This window comes from Suricata suricatta, chromosome 1, assembly GCF_006229205.1.
Source record: "Suricata suricatta isolate VVHF042 chromosome 1, meerkat_22Aug2017_6uvM2_HiC, whole genome shotgun sequence".
Lineage (NCBI taxonomy): Eukaryota > Metazoa > Chordata > Mammalia > Carnivora > Herpestidae > Suricata > Suricata suricatta.
Window position 1 is genome coordinate 140,182,063 of NC_043700.1, and position 21,556 is coordinate 140,203,618.

Consider the following 21,556-nt stretch of genomic DNA (forward strand, 5'->3'; position numbering starts at 1 on the left):
GGGCAAGTGAAAAGTATGGAGCTCCCTACTTCTCTGCCATCTTGCCCTCCCTTAATTAATGTATTTTAATGTTTTTTTTTTTTTTTACTAAAAAGTTTTGGCACACTTTGATAAATTAATTAATATATTTTAATTGTTGCAAATATATTGGAATTTTATCATCCTGTGGAATCGCCATAAAATTCATGGTGAATTGCCTTCTTGGGCAAGACACAGATATGCATGGAGTAGGCACTTGTTCTCCACTGCTTGAGATTCAAAATTTTTCTTTTCCTTCCTGGCTCAAGGGACTGTCTTCTGGTGTGGGGCAAGCTTTTGTCTTTCAAACTCCATTCTCAGTTGCTTAGGCTTTTACTAACAAAAGCTAAGATGCTTAAGGACTATTTCTGCTTTCTGTCTAGCGATACACTTTCTTCAGATGATGAAGCTCACAGCTTGTTACCTGCTGAAGGTGCAGCATGGGAAAAGACAAAGAAATAAAATTGATACCTGAAAACTGTCCAGTTGGTGTCCACTGAGGTGAAGTTGTGGTAGTCATCTGGTCTGAAGGGTCTGAGAATGCTTTTCTCATGTGTTTGATGCATGGGCAGAGAAGGCTGTAAGGCTGGTCTCTTCTGGGGTTATCTACCAGTGAGCTATGTAAGACCTCTCCGGCATGGTGGTCTCAGGGTACTGAGAAATCTTTATTTCTAGATACATATTTTCTTTTCTTGGTTTTACAATATTTTAATAAATTTTTTTTAAATGTCTATTTTTGAGAGAGAGAGAGAGAGAGAGAGAGAGAGGGAGAGCGAGCGAGCAGGCACAGAGAAGTGGAGAGAGGGGGAGACACAGAATCTGAAACAGGCTCCACACTCTGAGCTGTCAGCACGGAGCCCACCTGGGGACTCGAATTCGGGAACTGGGAGATGGTGATTTGAGCTGGAGTCCAATGCCCAACCAACTGAGCCACCCAGGCACCCCATATATTTTCTGATATTACTATAAACTGAATTTTCTTTTAAATTGTGATTTCACTAGCTGCATACCTCTTCCCATCTCTGGAGCCTCAACAAGAACAGATGTGGCCAGAACTGATCATTTGCAATGGGTGGCTGTGCAGAACTAATACAGTTTCCTGATGGAGAGGAGGAAGCCAACCTTGTACAACACCCAACCCAATAATATGTGGGCCTGCACTTCCTTCTGCTACAATGGGCTGATTCACTACAAGACTGGGTTTAGAACCAGTAGGCGAGAGCAAAGGTGTCCTGGTGGTCATAAAGAGGGGATCTGCCAGCAGAGCAGAGCCACCTCTGACCTTGGACCATCATCAACAAGAACACCGGGGCCATGTGGGCAGCACCTGTCACATGATCTGAACATGCCCGTTATCAGTCTTGAGCAGCCACGGTCATCCAGCATAGCTAGATAATATTCTTGTTTTTTGCTTCTGGGAGATTTCCTCAATTTATTCTTACAATTTGCTAATCCATTCTTCTATTATATTCATTCTCTATATCCCAGTGTTTGGGCTTTTTATTTCAATTATTATATTTTCACACATACTATTTGTGCTTCCTACTTTTCTATGTTTTAATTTTTTTTCATATTTCTAACATCTTTCCTTATTTCTCTTAGTAGTTATTGAGATAACTTCTCTAGTAGTTCTGCTTCTGATAGATGGCATATTTCAACATGGATTTTTCTTTTGAAGTACTTGTACTCTTCAAATGTTTCTTGATTTTTCTTATGAGTTCAGTTTTTCCTAGTACTATCACCTCTGCCAAGTAGTGCTCAGTCCCTGATTGCCCAAAATTGCTGTGTGTGTGTGTGTGTGTGTGTGTATGTGTGTATGTATGTATGTATGTATGTATGTATGTAGGTGGAGGCTGACTGGCCTTTGAGTCTGACACTTCTCATTCACAAAACAACTTTCAGGCTAAAAGCCACTCTGAATCACACAGAGAAGCAACATTAGGAGGAAATGTAGGTTAGACTGTAGTTCACTAGCCCTGGAACCTATATAGGAAGAGTGTAACTCCCCAAAGTGACTTAGTTCTTGTTTGTTTTCTAACTTTTCATAAGCTGTTTTGGGTCAGGTTCCCCAGATAGCAGACTGAGATAAAGATTTGTTTGCAGGAATTTACTGGAGTGTGGTTTCAGGAGAAATACCTCTAAGAAAGCAGGAGAAACAGGATTGGGCAGAGGAAGGAGTGAACTGTGATGGTGTTGTAGCAGCTGATCCCCCCAGGAACTCTGAAGTGAGGAGAAATCTTCAGAGTGTCCAACACTGAGGTAAGGTATCTGGAGTTTGGTACCATGCTCTCATCTTCATTGACCAGTAATTAAATGCAGGCTCCCCCTATGCTTTCTGGTAGGTGTTCATGTTCAGCACTGTTTTCTGGGGTGGTTTTGGAATTAGAAGTATTTCTGAGGTGGTTTCAAGTTTGGTTGTGGTCATTGAGATGGTTTTAAGTTGAGTGGTGATCGCAGGATGGGTTTCGGTTTAGTGATGGTCTCTTGAGTGGATTCATGCTGCTTAATGATTTCTGGAGTGGTTTGGGGTTCAGCAGTGGTTTTTGAGGTTGATGTGGTTTCAAGTTTGGCAAATTTTTTCCAAGGAGGTTCAAATTTAGCACTGGTTATTGGGGTGGTTTCAGTCATTGTCTCAGTTTTTTTTGAGGAGGGGTTTACTGGTGGTTTCAGCATCAGTAGGAATCTATGGGGTAGTTTTAGTTCTGGGGTTGTCTTTTTAGGATCAGCAGTATTTTTTGGGGATAGTTTCATTTTCAGCTGTGGTCTCAGGTATGTTTTGATGTTCAGACTGACTTTTGATGTGGTTCCAAGTTTATTGCTTGTTGTTTGGGTGGTTTCAGGTTCAAGGGTATTCTGTGGTAGTTTTGGATTCAGTGGTGATCCCGTGACTGCTTTAAGGTATATGAGTGTTTTCTGTGGTTGTTTTAAGTTTGATGTTGGTCACTAAGGTTGGCTTGGTGTTTTGAGTTAATCAATGGTCTTTGGGTTAGTTTTTGATTTGGTGGCATTGCTTTGTATGGTCACATGTTCACCAGTGGTCTCTGAGGTGGTTTTGGGTTCAACAGTAATTTTTGGGACTGGTATCTAACTAAATGATAGTTGTTTGGATGGTTTCAAGTTCAAAGATGTTTGTGGTGGTTTGGGTTCAATGGTCATCTTTTGGTTGGTTTCATGTCCGTCATCCTATCCAATAAGATAGTTTTAGACTTAATAATGCCTTCTTTGATGGTTTTAGGTTCAGCAGTGTTTTCTAGAGTGGGTGTGATTTAAGGTGTGGGTTCTGGGGTAATTTTGAGTTTGGTGATGGTCACTGTTGCTTTGAGTTCGGTTAGTGTTCCTAGTTTGTATATCAGTTCTGTGGCAGTCTCTTATATGAATTCTTGTTTACCGTGAGTTAGTGAGTTTTGCTCTCTGCGGTGGTTTCAATTTCTGAGTTGGCCTCTGGGATGTTTTCGGATTCAGTGTTCTTGTGTTGTTTTGTTTTCAGCTGTGGTCTCAGGTGTGTTTTGATGCTCAGCAGTGATTTTTGATTGAGTTTCAAATTTAGTCTTGGTTGTTTAGGTGGTGTTATGTTTGGTAGTTTGGGGTTCAGTGATGATCTCTTTGCTGCTTTCATGTATAGGGGTGTTTTCTGGGGTGGGTTTAAGTTTGGTGGTTATCACTGAGGCTGTTTTGGTTTCATCAGTGGTCTCTGGGTTGGCTTTTGGTTTGGTGGTCATCTCTAATATGATTTTGTGTTTAATAGTGGTCCCTGGTTTTGGGTTCAGTGGTGGATTCCAGTATGGTTTCAGAATTAATTGTGGTAGATGGGGTGATTTCCGTTTCAGCCAATTTGAAGAATGGGTTTGGGTTCAAAGGTGGTTTTTGTGGTGGTTGGAAGTCCAGTGATCATTGAGGTTGTTTGGGATTTAGAAATCACCACGGGCAGTTTTGTAATTATCTCCAGTTTCTTGTGTGGTTTGTTGTCCAGCAGTAGTGTTTTCTGGGGTGGGTTCATTTTCAGAGATAACTGAAGACATTTCTAGAGTAGGTTTAATAATAATTGGAGTGCTGGTAGATTTAATAGAATGCTAATAGCATTTTGGCTGGGCATAAAGGAGGTGGCAGGTGCTTTTGAAGGGAGTTTTGGAACAGTTATTTTATGTTGATTTTGAAAGACAAAGTTATCAAGACAAATTATATGACCTAAAAGTTGTGTTCAATATGGGTTCCTACAGATTTTTTTTAGGTGGGTGGTTCTTTTTTGGTTTCCTTTTTTTTTGTAAAGGTAGCAAATATTTTCCAGTATGTTTTGTGGTATGTGTGGGAATCTGTGAAAATGAAAAGTTCCACTTTTATGCATAAAACCATATTTTGATAAGAACAAAGGATTAGTGTTTGTTTTCTGCCGCACGAATCCTCTGTACTTTTTCTTACTCTCACTACTAGGCTGTAAAAAGAGAAAGGAGAATGTTATTTCATGAATAAAATAATTACTGAAATTTAGGTGAATCAAACATTATTTAAACTTGGAAGTATATATGCTTTTATTAGTTTTTGGTGAAGTACGTCACACATGCATAAAACATAATGTATATCTAGTTCAATGAATTAAGAAGGCAGATACTTGTGTAACTATAGTACAGATAAAAAGAATAGAACATTGCCATAGTTTCAGAAGACCCCTTTAGCCCTTCCCAATTTTTATTCTTCCTTTCTCCTGAAAGTTAACTATCATCTTTACTTTTAACACCCGTGCAGATGTGTTTTTGAATTTTGTATAAATGGCATTATACTGTATGTCATGACTTGTGTCTGGCTTCCTTTGCTCAACATTATGTTTGCGAGATTATTCATATTGCATGTAATTGTAATAAGTTCTTTAAAAGTGCTTTTTTATTTATTTTTGAGAAAGAGAGTGAGCAGGACGGATCAAGGAAAGGGCAGACAGAGAGAATCCCAAACAGGCTCCATGCTATCAGTGCAGATCCCAGTGTGAGGCTTGAACTCATGAACCATAAGATTATGACCTGAACCCAAATCAAGACTTAGAGGCTTAACTGATTGGGCCACTCAGGAGCCTCTGTAATGATTTTTTTTTGAAGTCTCCATAGAGTAATTAGTCTCTTCTATAAATCTACCACAAATGTATTTGTTCTATATTTTATGAACCTTTAGAATATTTTCAGTGTTTGGCTATTAGAAATTATGCTGCTATGAACTTCCTTGTATCTATGTACTGGTGTAAATATATAGGCATTTTCTTGGAAGAATATACTAATATTATTTACTTTATGACTCAGTATATATAGATCTTGAATACTGGTATATAAAACCATTTAGTTTTCTAAAGTGATTCTACTAACTTATGTTCCTGGTGGTAATGTATGAGAATTCCAACATTTTCTGCTACCTGTATTTAAAAATTTTTTAATAAAAATTTAATCATTCTGATTAGTGTGTAGTATTATTATGGTTTATGTTTATATTTTCCATTATATATGAAATTGAATATTATTACATATATTTAATGGCTACTTGAATATGACCAAAGTCTTAAAGATACTCTGTTGTCTCTTAGACTCTTTAATGTATTATTTTTTTTTACTTTGAGATCTACAGTTCAGTAGTTGTTTTTAAGAAAGAGAGAGAGGTGGGATAATATGAGTTTGGGGTCAGGTCTTTTTTTTTTTTTAATTTGGATTGTAATTGATTTAGCACTTTTATTTTTATTTTATTTTATTTTATTTTGTTTCATTTTATTCTATTTATTTTTGAGAGAGATCATGCATGTGCTCCAGCAGGGGAGACGACAGAGGGAGAGAGACAGGGAGAGAATCTTAAGCAAGCTCCACATCCAGTGCTGAGTGCAACATGGGGTTCGATCTTAAGACTGTGAGATCATGACCTGAGTGGATATCAAGAGTTGGTTGCTTAACCAACTGAGTCACCCAGGCATCAATATCTTAATTGAAAAGAGTATCTCTTCTCTATTGAGCTACTACATCACCTTTCTTATAAATTAGTTGTCAATTTATCTATGGATCTGTTTCTGGACTTTCTGTTTTGTTCTAGTGGTTTCTCTGTCTTTTGACAAAATCACACATTGTAATCACTATTGCTTTATATTAATGATCAGTAGAGCAATCACACTTCCTTCCTCTCTCCCTCTTTCTTTCTTTCTTTCTTTCTTTCTTTCTTTCTTTCTTTCTTTCTTTCTTTCTTTCTTTCTTTCTTTCTTTCTCTCTCTCTCTCTCTTCTCTCTCTCTCTTTCTTTCTTTTCTTTTCCTTTCTTTCTTTCTTTCTTTCTTTCTTTCTTTCTTTCTTTCTTTCTTTCTTTCTTTCTTCTTTCTTTCTTATATCTAGGCTTCTCTTAAACTTTTGCATTTCTGTGTAAGAAGGTGTATAGATGCAGATATGGAATGGAAAAAGGAAAAAAGAGAAAGAAAGGAAGTTTTTGTTCCAGCTTCCCCTGGTTGTATTTTCATGCCTCTGAAATAAGCCAAGAAAAGCTGCCAACAAAGAAGGTACAAGATAAGGAAATAAATGTTGCATTTAGATTCTTAGTGTCTAGTGAAAAAAGGAAAGAGACTCTGACACTCGAATTCCAATTATAGAATAGGTGTTAGTGCTTATTTAATTATGCAGTCCTTTCTATTCTATCAGATGTTGACAAAGTTTTCTGTGCATCATTTTAATGTTTTGTGATGTAATTCTTTTACAATTTAACACGTCACTTAAATTTGTATTTCCTGCTTATTCTTTCCACACTGATGCAAAAGACTTACACAAAAGTAGAAAAATTCATGCAGGACAAATAAAGATATTGTATTGAAGCAATTCTGGATTAAAGTTAGCATTTTACATAACAATACAGGATATGACAAAGTCAACTCACAATGCTGTCTGTTGCAACTGCATTGTAATTTACCAAATCCAGATTGAAATTTTATACCAACTGTAAATTATGGAGTAAAATTAAACTCAGTGAAATTAGATGCCTGAGCCAGAGTTTTCTTTCATTGGCTTTGACAACAAACTACTAATTTAGCATAAGATAGGCAGTAGAGGAGAAAATACTACATTTCTTTGAACCAATCTATAGTAATAAAGGATCACTAATTCTCTTCTGGTAACCAATTAGATTTTTAAATAACGGATCCAACAGAAATAGAACTGTATCCGAACAAACTATATCCAAAGATCACTATTTAAACAGAAGCTATGTCTAAATGACAATATTGGTATTTAGAGTAGGGATAAAAAACAGTAGAATCTATCATTTATTAGCATTTAGCATGTGCTAGTTGGTAGGTTAGGTATAGTTTATGTACATCATCTTGTTTAATCTTTTTAGAAAATTTTATATATTTGTTTGGTATAGTTCACTGTTAACATTAGTGTTCACTCTTTGTATTGTATATTCTATGGATTTTGGCAAATGAAAAATGCCATTTGTCTACCATTATAATATCAATTAAAGCAATTTCAATGCCCTGTCCTTCATCTATTCATCCACACCCTCCCACTCCCTACCCCTGGCAACAATTGATCTTTTTTTACTGTCTTTGGCATTTTGAATTTTTCATTGTGTCACATAATTGAATCATATGCTATGTGGCCTTTCTAGACAGGTATCCTTTACTTAGCAATGTACATTTAAGATTCCTCCATGTCTTTTCCTGACTGGTAGCTCATTTCTTTTTATCACTGATTTAATACCCTTTATATGGATGTACCATGATTTGTCTATTCATTAAATTATTGAAACATATCTTGGATGCTTCCAATTTTTGGCAAATTTCAATAAACCTTCTATAAACACTCATATGCAGGTTTTTTGTGTAGACATAAGCTTTCAAGTCCTCTGGATAGATACTTAGGAGCAGGACTTCTGGATCAGGTGGTAAGATGATGTTTAGCTTTTTAAGAAACCGCCGAACTGTCTCCCAAAGTGGCTGTGCTGTTTTGCCTTCTCATTACTTCATCTTTGAGTAGAACTTCACTGTATGCATTTTATACCTGTTACTCAGATGGGAAAGCTAGTATTCCAAGAGAGTACATAATTTGCCCAAAGTCACACAGCAGATTAAGGGCTAATGCTGGGATTCAAATTTGAGTTGGTCTGGTATTAAATCTGGTGATCTTTTTGTTACACTATGTGTGTCTTTGAGCAAACCAAACACTCAGCTGGGCAGGGTCCTTTAATGGTGTATGTGTATGTAGCCAATTTCTACTATGTATGTATATATGTATCTAGGTATATTTGTGTGTGTATCAGTGCCTCTCTCCGGAGTTTAAAGCTAGACATCAGGAAGATATTTTATGGCATAAGCCTAATAACCTTCCTCATTTATTTAGACTAGAGAGTCATTCTCCCCCTTTATGCCATAGCTCCAAGGAAGAGATACAAGGCTCTGTGAATGCGGTAGAGGGCAGGTAGCTACTCCTTAGTACAACTTTAGTTACAGGGGAAGACAATTTTCTATCATTAAGCATTGCATTCACTCCATAAAAGCACTTTAAGTAATGCAAATACTACTCAAAAGCCCCCAAATCGGATTTCTGAATTCAGGTCTTTTAAAGTTTTTAAAAATAACTAGAGCACTAGCAGCTATCTGTTTGAGGATGCATGACTGGGGGAAAAAGTCACTGGCTGCCACTTGTAACTGTTGTTCAGTAAGTTCCATAAGTTATCTTCACACTTTTTCATTATTTTTTGTGTTTGGTCCTCTAATTGCATGAATACCATTGCCCCGTCTTGGAATTTGCTGATCTTTTCTTTTAATTTTTCTAGTGTTCTGTGGAATTCCTCTACTGATTTTTTAAGTTCAGTTATATTCTTCAGCTCTGATTTCTGTTTGGTATTTTCTTATATTGTCTTTGTTTGTTGAAATTCTCACTTTGCTCATGCATTGTTTTCCTGATCTCAGTGAACATCCTTATGACCATGATTTATCAGGTAAATAACTTATGTCCATTTCATTAAAGTCTTTTTCTGAGTTTTTGTCTTGTTCTTTCATTTGGAGTTTATTTCTCTATTTCATCCTTTTTCTATCTACTTTTCTATGCATTGGATAAAAAACCAACACTCTCAATTTTGAAGAAATGGTCTTGTGTGGGAGATTAATCTTCTCATTTAGCCCTGCTCTAGCTCTTGGATGACTCTCAAAACCATGATTACCTTAGTATTCTCTTTGCTGTTAGTGGCTCTCAGTTGTATGTGTGCCAAGACTTGTTGGTGTCCCAAAGGAGAGGATCTCAGTATCTAGATTCAGGCTGATTACAAGTCAGACTCTTAGGCAGCAGCTTTTAAAGTAGCGGACATAAGGGTGTCTGGGTGGCTTAGTTGGTTAAGCTACTGACTTAGGGTCAGGTCATGGTCTCATGGTTACTGGGTTTGAGACCTGCATCGAGGTTTGTGTTGATGTTAGCTCAGAGCCTAGAGCTTGTCTTTGAATTCTGTGTCTCCCTCTCTCTGTACCTCCCTTGCTCGTTATCTCTCTCGGTCTCTCTCTTTCTCTCAAAAATAAATAAAACCTAAAAAAATAAAGTAGCAAATATACCTCTTTAGTGGTATACTGGGAGTTCAGTATTTCTGTCCGATCCCTCTGCCCTGGGACCTGAAAGCATAGCCAATTAAGAACTGTTTCCTTGTTTGCTCCCATCCCACTGAGCTTGTGAACAAAGGCTCACTGGTCACCAGAACCAAGCAGAACCAAATTAAGGGGCATATCCTGAGTAGTAGCCACAAAATCTGGGATGTCAGATGTGTGCCAAGTTCCTTTTTGGGAGATACTGGCAACCTGGAGATTATGGGAGAGTGTAAAGATGGCATCTGCTGGCCTCTGTGGTCTCTGGAGAGTATTGTGGTTGGCCTCTTGTGTTTTAAATTAGAAGCCTGCTCAGGCCAAAGCTTTGAGGTAAGCAAGAAAACCCCTTATATAGAAAGACTGGATGTTTTAGTCTGCTGCCTCTGCTCTGGGTCCTGGGGTTAGCCATAGCGAGTCTGCAAGAGTGCTTTAAAAAGTTGGGGTGCCTGGGTGGCTCAGTTGGTTAAATGTCTGACCCAATTTTGGTTCAGGTAATGGTCTTAGAGTTGTGAGATCAAGCTCTGTGTCAGGCTCTGCCCTGAGTGTGGAGCCTGTCTAAGATTCTCTTTCCCTCTCTCTCTGACCCTCCCCTGTTCATGTGCAGATGTGCATGCATGCTCTCTCTCTCTTTCTCAAAAAAAAAAAGTTTTATTAGTTTTCTTGTGGGAAAGGAAGTGGCCTTGTGGGTCTTGTGGATGTGAGCTCCATTGACTTTTAAAGCTAGATGTCTTGGGGACCAATTTCTTAGGTAGAAGTCTTAAAAATTGGGGAGGCAGATGTGGGGTCCAAACCCTTCACTCCTCACAGAGAAGCTGGGAGTTCTGAATTCCCTTGCAGTTCTATGTTGCTGTGCTGGGGGTGGGGTTTATGGTGAGCTGTGTTTCAACTTCTTCTCCATGTTTCCATGGGTTTTTTTTTTTAATTTGCCTAATTTGTAGTAGTCACTTATCTAGTTTCTGGATTTCTTTCAGAGGGAATTGTTCTGTATGTAGTTGTAGACTTAGCTTTCCATGGAGGGATGTGAGTTCATGAGCCTACTATGTCATCTTTTTTTCTCTATTCCAATAATATTTGTTGTTTTAAAAAAATAGTTTATTGTCAAATTGGTTTCCATATAACACCCAGTGCTCTTCCCCACAAGTGCCCTCCTCCATTACCACCACCTCTTTTCCCCCTCCAGCTCCCCCTTCAACCCTCTGTTCATTTTCAGTATTCAATAGTCTTTCAGGTTTTGCATCCCTCTTTCTCCCTAACTCTCCTTCCCCCTTTCCTCTCCCCATGGTCCTCCATTAGGTTTCTCCTGTTAGACCCATGAGTGCAAACATATGGTATCTGTCCTTCTCTGCCTGACTTACTTTGCTTAGCATGACACCCTTGAGGTTCATCCACCTTGCTACAAATGGCCATATTTCATTCTTTCTCATTGCCATGTAATACTCCATTGTATACATACACCACATCTTCTTGATCCATTCATCAAGTAATGGACATTTAGGCTCTTTTCCATGATTTGGTTATTGTTGACAGTGCTGCTATGATCACTGGGGTACATGTGCCTCTATGTGTCAGCACTTCTGTATCCCTTGGATAAATACCTAGCAGTGCTATTGTTGGGTCATAGGGGAGTTCTACTTTCAGTTTTTTGAGGAACCTCTGTACTGTTTTCAGGAGCAGTTGCACCAGTTTACATTCCCACTAACAGTGTAGGAGGGTGCCTGTTTCTCCACATCCTCACCAGCATCTATAGTCTCTTGATTTGTTCTCAACCCCAACAATTTTCTACTTGACACATCCCCAAAGGCAAGGGAAATGAAAGCAAAAATGAACTATGGGACCTCATCAAGATAAAAAGCTTCTGCACTGCAAAGGAAACAATCAAGAAAACTAATAGGCAACCGAGAGAATGGGAAAAGATAGTTGCTATGTTATCATCTTAAACCAGAACTCCACATTTGTTTTTCTCCACTTGTTTCCTAGTTAGATTCTTCAGGAGACACTCAGGGGACAATATATATTGGATTCTTCAGTTTCCTAATAATAAAACTTCAGTGTTTATATTTGGAGATCAATTTGGCTGAATATATATTTTGGCTTATATTTTATTTCCTGAGTATCTTAAATATTTTACCCCATTGTCTTGTTATATAGCATAAGCACTGAAAAGACTGGCATCAATCTCATTTTATTTTTTTTATAAGTGCACTTGTTCTTGTTATCTGAACACCTAAAAGATTTTTTTAAAATATTAAAGTTCGGTAGTTTTACCAGGGTATATATTAGTGTTGACTGCTCTGGGTTGGTTTTCCCAAGTACATCAATAATTTTTAGGAAATGATTTCTGAATTACAGATTTAAGTAATTGTTCTGACTCATTGCATTGATTTTCTTCTTTAAGACACCTATATGTGTGTGCATGTAATAGTAATAGACACAAAATATATATCATAAAATATAGATCATATATATGTATATATATATACACAAACCCATATACATATATACACATATAATACATATATACATACACATATATGTATGTACACACACACACACACACACACACACACACACACACACACATATATAGGATCTTTCCTCCTACTCCCTGTTTTTTATATCTGTTACTTTCTGTTAAGTCTTTTAATCTCCTTCAAAGTTTTGTTTTTTAATTTAAACATATTTTGTTCCTGCTCATTTCTATTTCTCTTATGTGTTTATTTTCTCAGGTGTTTCATATATTTGACCTTTTTCTTTTATTTCTAATTCTTTCCTGAGTTCTGTAAGCTCTCTTTTCAAACTTTGATTTTGTACAGTCATCCTTTTCTCTTTCTTATTTATGCAGTGTTTCCCATAGCTTTTAGTTTTTACCTCTAAATTTTTAACTTGTTTTTATATATAGGGCCACATTCTTCACTTGTTTTAGAGCATGTGTTTCTGGCATAATTTCATTACCAGATGGATCATTATTCTAACCATTCTCCTTTGTTTTTTCTTAGAAAAAATGTTCAGTGGGTTCTGGTATAATTATTTTTTGTGGTCACTTTTTAAGTGGGATATACTTTCTTGTCCTATGAAAGAGACCGTAAAACATCCTGGATTTCCTAGTTTCTTGACTCTAAGATTTTCTCTTCTGTTGGTATCATGAAATGTTAACAAAATGGCCTTAAAATTTTTGTGCTCTACCTACTCTGTTCTTTTGCCGTCACTTCATCACACTTCATCCGCACATTATCTTTTCTCTGTCTCTACTAGTCCCTTTCCTGCTCAATTTAGACACTATTCTTAACAATTTCTCTTCAGCATAGAGATTATTTTTTTATAGCTCTAGTTAATTTACAGAATTCATAGAGCCTGGATTATTCCATATGGTTAATTAGCAAATTGGGGGACTGTTAGGGTGAAGATGTCATTTACTTTGTTTCAGTTAATTATAAAAATATTATTATTATTTTAAATGTTATTTTTTAATGAAACTAGATGCCATTTATTAAAATATTTGTGTATATTAATACTAATGACAGCTTGATAAAAACATTAGTTTCTTGTAGATATAGGAAGATCACTTATCAAGTGGTTGATGAGAAAAGGACTTTTCAAAATCAAATCTTAAATGATACAAAAGAGCTTGACAAACTTATGTCAACAGTGAGAACACATTTAACAGCAGATGTTAAGATGGCAGTACAAATGACATGAAGTCACTAACCCAGTTAGCATTGTAAGTAGTGGAAACCTTTTCCTGACTCAGTATAAATCAGCACAAATTGTTCATGAATCTTTACAGAAAAAGTCGATTCAGACTTGAAAATCAAAGGAAAAGCTTATGTCTGGATTATGAAGACTCAAATACTTACATAAAGAAGGACAGTGAAAATGCAAATTGTAACCAAATTATTTCATTTTGGAGAAGAATCACTGTTGGTTAGGGATTCCTCGCTGGTGGTGCTTCCACATAATCTGAACCCTTGGGAGCACTTTAGGTACTGTGACCATCTCTGAACAGTCTGATCCTTTTGTTGTAGAGTATGATATACAACTGGGTGTGATTTGATTTTAGTAAGAGAAGGATCATGGCATGGTATCAAGCTGGCACCAAAAGAAAGTGAATCCCCCTCTCCCCAACATTAATTCCCTTGATTCCTGAGGAGACAACATGGGTAAGGGTATGAAACATGATATTTCCTCAAACGTCAACACTGACTGAAGAATAAGAAGTTAATTGCTCAATATATGTATACAGTTCAATCCTGGAAAGTTCAGAGGACATGAACAAGGCTGAGAATTATCAGTATGGATTTGAAAAGATGATGTGAATAAAATAAGAAGGATGAAGGATTGAAATTGATAAGACTTCATCCAGCAGTCAACCCAGAGTCCAAAAATCAGGGATAGTGTTTTCAGCTTTTCCTATTATGCCCTGAAAATGGTCAGATGGTCATCTTTCTTAGCCACACTGGTATATATATATCTATATACCAACATCTATCTATCTCTCTCTATGTAAACATGCATACATGTGTGCATATACACACACACATATAGATACATATATTGGTTAGTATCAGGTTATTTAATTGAAAAATTCACTTTTTAATTTTCTATATAATCTTCAAAGACATGGCCTTTTGGATGATGATAAATGTTCAGGAATTTTACATAAAGAAATGGACCATTTTAAAAAGTAATAAAGCCACTATTATATAGATAGTGCTATTGGTTCTTTTAAAAATCATAATAGGGATTTTGGTAAATTTATGGTTAGGACATTTTTTATTTTTCTAGATGATGCACTTAGATCATAGGCCTTCCTAGGAACTTATGCATGAATAAAAGAAAGTCATGACCCTGTTTTTAGGGTATGTAAGAACTTTTTCTAAAAATTGTTTAGTATTTCTTGAAAAGACTTTTCTTATTCCATAAGAGTCTTACTAATTAAGAATTTTAAAAATTCACATCTATGTTAAGGTATTTTCATATTCTCCACACCTCCCATCACCAAGAAAAACCTAAAATAGCTTCTTTTCTGTGCATTAGACTAAAGTCACACACTAACATATTTCTTTCATTGCTTCTGGGTGTTTTCTATTAAATAGGTAGATGGCCTTTAAGGTTAATGTAAGGAAAGACAGAAGATAAGGACATAGCTTATTAATCTTAATATTTGAATTGTGATTTTCAACAGATGCGGTTTAAAGTATGTCCACAGATAACTATATTTATACAGTATGACCAAGAGAAAGTATGTCCTCATAAAGAAAGTAATAGGAAGTGGATAATTTTCAGTTCCTTATGTAGAGTTGCAGAGCAGGAAGTTATGTCCTGAAGCTGGAGAGGACATTCTTGGAGGGTGTGACACCATTCTTTGTGGTGATCAGCTAGTCAACTGTGACAGATTGGCAACATAGATTTGCATGGCAGCACTAGAAAAAATCTCCCATACTCCACTCCCAGTGTGGAGGTCAGATGAAGACTAAAAATGTTTCCTTTATTTGTAAAGGCAAAAATGACATCTTTATTGTGGAGTCATCATATGAATAGCCTAATAATGTGAAAATACTTTGAAAGGTATGGAGTTATTTCCAATTGTGTGACCTTTATATGACACCCTAATTCCCCATACCCCAGCTTCTTAGATTATTTAAGAGACACTTCTTGCATGACTTTTCTATGCCACTCTCTTTGCAAGCACAGTAGGAGATACTGAAATATTGAAAGCTAGTTTCCTGTAGTAAGAAGCTCAATGTCTAAAATAGGAGTCACGTGTAAGATTATCTATGACAAAACTAAAAGGAAACAAGATTATCATAGTAGTCTAACTGAGGTATGTTTATCACTGTCTTGATTCAGGGCAGCCCCAGATGTGTTCTACCTGTTGGAGCTTTCCTCTTAATCTAACCCTCCCAAGCGATGAGCTTATAGTTCTCCTTCTAGAAATTCTTTATATCCCTGCAAAGAAAATGCACATTTTACTTCAGTTTCTCTTACAAAAATTGAAAACTGAGTTTCTGTTTCAAATATTTTTCCTCAGGATAAAACTTCAAATATTAAAAATAAAAACATAAAAAAATAATATTATGCTACAAGACTTGTATACAAAAGAATTTGAGTAGAAAGTAGAATTCAGAAGACTCAAATCCAGAGTTCTCAGTACCTACCTTATTGAGTGGGATGCTTCTTCTCATGGATAGGTCAAAATATTAGTGAAATTTGATGGTGGCCAGTTGCTGTCTCAGGATACCAGATGAGTCAGATGTGTGGGTTTTTTAAAGGACATCCTGCCTTTTATGGCCTCCACTATTTATTGGAAATCAGAGAAAGTTTTATTAGAAGAGGAGGTCACTTCTTGATTGATAATCCTTATCCATACAGAGAAATGGTATTTTGATGTTTGGCAGCAGATCTCTTTATATCTATTAATTACTGAGAACACTGTGATTCTTTTTTTTTTAAATTTTTTAAATGTTTTATTTATTTTTGATATAGAGAGAGACAGAGCATGAGAAGGGGAGGGGCAGAGCAGGAAGGAGATACAGAACCAGACTCCAGGCTCTGAGCTGTTAGCACAGAGCCTGATGCAGGGCTTGAACCCAGGGGCGTGAGCCGAAGTCGGAGGCTTAGCCGACTGAGTCACCCAGGAGCCCCATGGACACTTTGAGTCATGTTCTTGCAGTGAATTTTATGTCTTAGGATTAAGCTATGTAAATTCTTTGGGTCATTGGATTCCTACTGTTATTAGTAACTAAATAGATGCCTAATTTTTGATGGTAGCTGTGTACCCATGAGATTTAGCTTACTTTTCAGATAGCCAGGGATTCTGGCAAATATTTATTAAATCTTTTGAAAGCATACAGAATAGTTCCATGTGCTGTCCTATTGTATAAGAAGGGCATGGAAGACCCATTTTTAGTTATAGGAAAAATAGCCAACTGAATTTCCTTGTATACTTGTATCTAGGGGCTCTATGACAAAACTAAAAGGAAACAAGATTATCATAGTAGTCTAACTGAGGTATGTTTATCACTCTCTTGATTCAGGGCAGCCCCAGATGTGTTCAACCTGCTGGAGCTTTCCTCTTAATCTAACCCTGCCAAGCGATGAGCTTATAGTTCTCCTTCTAGAAATTCTTTATATCCCTGCAAAGAAAACGCACATTTTACTTCAATGGAACACGAATGAAGAAATGTACGTCACTTCTAAGATTGGCCACTAAAGTATGTCCCAGTTTGTCTTTCACTGTCTTTAAACAAAATATAAGGTAAAGGAAAGGGTAAGCTCTACAAATATTTGGGTTAAGGGAGTTTCAGGCAAAGAGAATAGTTGTATGTACACCCTGTGTCAGAGAGTGCCTACTAAGAACAACAAAGAGATCAGTATGACAGAGATAAGGTTTTCCTTCCTATCTACTCAAAAGTCATTTTTCTCAGCAAGGCTTCTCTTCACACTCTACTTAAAATTTCAATGTGTTTTCTTTAGCATTTACTCTGTTCTCCTTGTCTTTTCTTGTATATACTTGCTCCCTTTGACATATATGGCAGGCAGAATAATGGCCTTTAAGAATGTCCATGTCCCAATCTCTAGAAGCCATAAACGTGTTAGATTACATCACAGAAAGGGAACTAAGGTTGCAGATGCAATTGAGTTTACTAATCATTTAACTTTAAAATAGGAATATTATCCTGGATTACCTGGATACCTCCACTGTAATCACAAAAATTCCTAAAAATTTGAATAAAATGTAAAAAAAAAAGTGGAAGAGGGAGAGAGAAGAGAGAGAAGAAAGTCAGAGGGGAATATGCCTGTGGAAAAAAGGCATCAAAAGATGCCTAGCTTTGGGGCACCTGGGTGGTTCAGTTGGTGAAGTATCCAACTTCAGCTTTGGTCATGATCTTGCAGTTTGTGAGTTTGAGCTCCACATTGGGCTCTGTACTGACAGCTCAGAGACTGAAGCTTGCTTTGGTTTTGTGTCTCCCCCCTCTCTGCCCCTCCTCTGCTCACACTCTGTCTCTATATCTTTCTCAAAAATAAATATTAAAAATTTAAGAAAAAGATGCTTAACTGTGAAGATGGAGAAAGGAGGCCTCTAGAAGTTACAAAAGGCAAGGAAAAGTTTCCTTAGAGCCTCCAGAAAAGACTTCAGCCCTGCCAACACCTTGATTTTTAGCCTGGTGAGTCCTATGTCTGAATTCTAACCTACAATGCTGTAAAAGAAAAAAATTATGGTATTTTAGCCACTAAGTTTCTGGTAGTTTGCTACAGTAGAAGTAGGAAATTATTGTAGTATATAACTTGCTATATAGTTTACATGTTTGTTTTATTATTTATTTTCAGCTTTGCAATTAAAATTTAACTTTTAATATTCTCTTTAAAAAGTTTTTGTTTTTTTATTTTGAGAGAGAAAAAGAGAACATGAGCATGCACACACATGAGCAGGGTAGGGACAGAGAGAGGGAGAGAGAATCCCAAGTAAACATACATATATCTATTTTTCTTCTCTCTTACAGAAAATGTATTGTACTATATATATTATTCTGCTGCTTGCTTTTTTTCACTTAATCATGTGTCTTGAATTTCTCCATGTCAAACATACAGGATTTTGGTTTCCTCATTCATTTTTTCAGCTTAGTTAACAAATAAAATAACTAACAAGTGAAATGTAAGATATTGAAAGTATCCAGTGTGATGATTTGGTATGTATGTACATCGTGAAAAGATTCCCCTCATCAAATTAATTAACACAACCATCATGTCATATATATGCCTTTTTGTGTGTGTGAGAACATTAGTTCTACTTTCTTAGTAGATATCAGTGATATAATCTCCAGTGCCACAACTGTAGTCACCATATTATATTAGATCCTTAGAACTTACTCTTATAACTGAAGGTTTGTACCCTTGTACTAACATATCCCTATTTTCTGCCACTCCCTCATCGCTGGTAGCCACTTTTATATTCTATTTCTATGAGTTTGACTATTATTTCGGTTAAGATTCCACATGTAAGTGATACCATGCAGTAGTTGTTTTTCTCTATCTGACTTACTACACTTAGCATAATGCACATTAGGGTTCATCCATGTTGTCTTACATGACAGGATTTTCTTCTCATTAAAGGCTAATGTTCCATTGCATATATATAGCCTATTATATATATGCAATATATATATGTCATATATAATATGTATATATAATAGATTATATATGTATTACATATGTGTATGTGTATATCTGCGTATCTTATGTTTTCTTGATTTACCCATGCACTGACTGACACTCAGGTTGTATCCATACCTTGGTGTTGGGAAAGCTGATCAAAAAGAAGTGACTATGTACTAACCCTTGAGCTTGATCTGAGCAATCAGAGGCTCCTCACCTCCACCCCTTCCTTAGAATGTGAGTTCCCCTTTGCTTTTCCACTCCCACAGGCTTCTCCAGACACATAGCCCTGAGATAGTTATGTGATGTTGAGAATTCCTGGATGGTGTACATGACTGACCCCAGTTAAGGCCTTTTTATTTAGGATTTGGTGGGTGGGCACAGGGATCCATTTGTCATGCTGCCACCCAAGACAAGCCTAGTATGTGAGCCCATTTATTTAATAGAACTGCCACCTACTGATCTGGAGTGGCTGGCTTCTTTCTTTGGTCTCTCTCCACCTTCCCTGATGGGGGCTGGTTTTATATTATACCAGGGGAGCTCCTGAGAGTTGTGGACTGACACTTAGCTGTTTTGAATAATGCTGCAGTGAACATGGGAATATAGGTGTCTCCTCACTATAATGGTTTCATTTCTTTTGGATATTTACCCAGAAGTGGGATTGCTGGATCATATGGTTCTATTTTTAAATTTTTGAGGAACTTCAATACTGTCTTCTATAGTGGCTGCACCAAGTTACATTCCTACTAATATTTACATCATCAGTGTTCCCTTTCCTCCACATCCTCACCAACATTTGTTATCACTTGTGCTTTAAATTTTTTTAAGTTTATTTATTTATTTTTAGAGAGAGAGAGAGAGAGAGAGAGAGAGAGGGAGAGAGAGAGAGAGAGAGAGAGAGATCCCCAAGCAGGCTCTAAGATGTCAGCACAGAGCCCAAGGTGGGGCGTGAATCCACGAACTATGAGATCATGACTTGAGCCAAAATCGAAAGTCAGATGCTTAACTGAGGCACCCAGGTGCCCCAGCACTTTTTTTTTTTTTGATAGTATCTATTCTAACTAGGCTGAAGTAATAGCCTATTGTGGTTTTGATTTGCATTTTCCTGATGCTTAGTGATGTTGAGCACCTTTCCATGTGCTTGTTGGCCATTTGTACATCTGAAAAATGTCTGTTCAGCTCTTAAGCCTGAAAATATTTTTTTCCTATTTAGTTGTATGAATTCCTTGTACATTTTGGATATTAACCTTTTATCAGATATGTGGTTTGCAAATATTTTATTTCATTTTGTAGGTTTGCTTTTCTTTACATTTATGGTTTTCTTGTTGAGCAGAAGGTTTTTAGTTTAATGTAGTCCTATTGTTGATTCTTGCTTTTGTTGTCAAATCCAAAAAATCATCACCAAGACCAATGTCAAAGAGCTTACTGCTTGAATTTTATTCTAGTTTTATGCTTTTAGGTCTTATATTCAAATCTTCAATCCATTTTGAGTTGATTTTTTTGTGTGGTGTAAGAGTGCTCTAGTTTTATTCTTTTGCATATGGATGTCCAGCTCTTCCAACACCATTTGTTGAAAAGACTATCTCTTCCCCATTGTATATCTTGTCTCCTTTGTCGTAAGTTAATTAACTGTATATGTGTATGTTTATTTCTGGCTTCTCTGTTTTGTTCCATTGATCTATGTGTCTGTTTTTATGCCACTATTATACTGTGTTGATTACTGCAACTTTGTAATATGGTTTGAAATTGGAAAGTGTGATGCCACTAGCTTTGCTTTTTTCCTCCCTCAAGACAGCTGGGCTATTTGGGGTCTTTATTGTTTTTTCCATTTCTGTGAAAAATGCTACTGGAATTTTGACAGGGATTGCATTGAGTCTGCAGATTTCTTAGGGTAGCATGGCCATTTTAATAATATTAATTCTCTCAATCTATGAACAGGGCATATTTTCTCACTTATTTGTGTCTTCTTCAATTTCTTTCATTAATGTCTTCCAGTTTTCAGCATGCAGTTTTTTCATCTCCTTGTTGTATTTATTCCTAGGTATTTTATTATTCAATTATTATCTTTTTTAAAATGTTTATTTATTTTTGAGAGAGAGAGAGAGAGAACAAGTGGGGCAGGGGCACAGAGAGCAGGAGACACAGAATCTGAAGCAAGCTCCAGGTTCTGAGCTGTCAGCACAAAGCCTGTTGCGGAACTTGAACTCACAAACTACAAGATATGACCTGAGCTGAAGTTGGACACTTAATGGACTGAGCCACCCAGATGCCCCAAATTGTTTCCTTAATTTCTCTTTCTGACAGTTCTTTTTTAGCTAGTCTAAGATGAGACTGGAAGGAACAGAATTAAATGAGAGAAATGGGGGTCTTTTATGGTCAGTCTGGGAAGCATAGGGCAAATACAAACTTTGAATTGGAAACATATTATTAAGACTCAGTAAAGATTAAGTTAATCTAAGTAAATTAACCACTTCGCTTAAAGTATTAATCTCCTTGCCCCTCCCCCTGATGATCAGAGATCTTGAGTGCCCTACTCATGTTATTGGCTAATTATTGATAGAGTTGATGAGAATACAAATCTTCATTTTCACCCATCTCAGAATCTAAGAGACAAGGGGCTTCCAAATACAAACAATGAAAATAGATTGCCACGTAAAGTCTTTATTCGTTGACAGAAAATAAAAATGAAATTATCAGAGTTCTCAGTAGTTATGACAAAAAGTATAAATACCTCCACATCCCATATTAACATTATGTCTATATGCCAAATAGGTAGTTTATGTTTTCTACTGACTGGAATCGGTTTATTTTCA